Source organism: Sorex araneus, chromosome 2, assembly GCF_027595985.1.
Source record: "Sorex araneus isolate mSorAra2 chromosome 2, mSorAra2.pri, whole genome shotgun sequence".
NCBI classification, from domain to species: Eukaryota; Metazoa; Chordata; class Mammalia; order Eulipotyphla; family Soricidae; genus Sorex; species Sorex araneus.
Window position 1 is genome coordinate 346,732,617 of NC_073303.1, and position 1,220 is coordinate 346,733,836.

The following is a 1,220-nucleotide window of genomic DNA, read 5'->3' on the forward strand; positions in this document are numbered from 1 at the left end:
GTACCTGTCCCCAGGCCTGCTGAGACTCGAGCAGGAGCACCTCATCTGCTGTAAGGGGTGCCAGACAGCCGTTTCTGTTTCCTACATGCTCTTCTAGTTTGAGAACTCTAAGTGATCTGCTTAGTTATAGGAAGCACTGGGTCTCGGATCAGGGTAAAAGTGATTCCACCGAGGACTGGACATTCAATCTCCCTCAAGGTAAGTAGGCCGAACACCATTGCCTGTGGCTGTGTCAGTCCTGTGCTTCCCAGACCAAGGGAGGGCACTGTTCTCAGACTGCTTGCATGGCCCCGCCAAGCAGAAGGCTTGACCTTTGCTTTTTCAGCAAGGAAGCCAGGAACTTGCATTTGTATTCGTTTTCCTTCAAAGAGAAACTCTCCCCTAAAAAGCATCTTCCTAAAATGTTTTAAACCTGAGCTGACCTCTGCCTAAAACATGATACATGGTGATAAGAAGGCCACAGCAGTCTGTTATGAATAAAATGTTTCCACTGGGGTCGCCAGCTAAACTTCTGCGCAGGGCAGTGGACTAGAAAATAGAAGCTGTCACCTTCTGCAGAAAGACAGAAAAGCCTGAGTGAGACCTGTACCTAGAGGAACAGTTGCATTTTTGTTAAGTCCAATTTTCAAATAATTTAAAAGGGAATTATACAGGGGAAATTGGCTGCCTTGGGAAGCTTTTGTCTTGGAGGGGGAGGCCGGGGAAGGGCCTTAGTGCTATGCTGATTTCCATAAGTTTATTGTGACTGGAACTCAGGACACAGCAGCAGGGGGTGTACCTGGCAGCAGAGTTAGAACAATTCAACCTCAGAGTCCTTCCTGGCTTATATAAGGCATGAGATTGGACATGACAAAGGAATAAAAGAATCCTTTTCAGGCTCAACTCAGTCGACTGAATTGCAGTCTGAATGGAAGCAAACAAGTTTTAAAGGCAGCAACCCAAGGTGCAGTTAAGCATGAAAAAATTAATTGCCTCTCTCTGAAGGAAACAGTCTTGAAATTGTAAAGGGTGTGGAAAGTTTGATTTCTTCCTAAATCAATAGAAGTATATGAAAGTTCACTGCTGGGTTAAACATGTCAAGCTGATGTTTATCCAAAAAATATTTTAAGACACAATTTTGAAGTTGTCTTGAACTTGAATTTTTCCTAATAGGGCCTATATTTTTAATGGGCCTTTAATTTTATTATCATATATCACATTATATATGATAATAAGGTCAC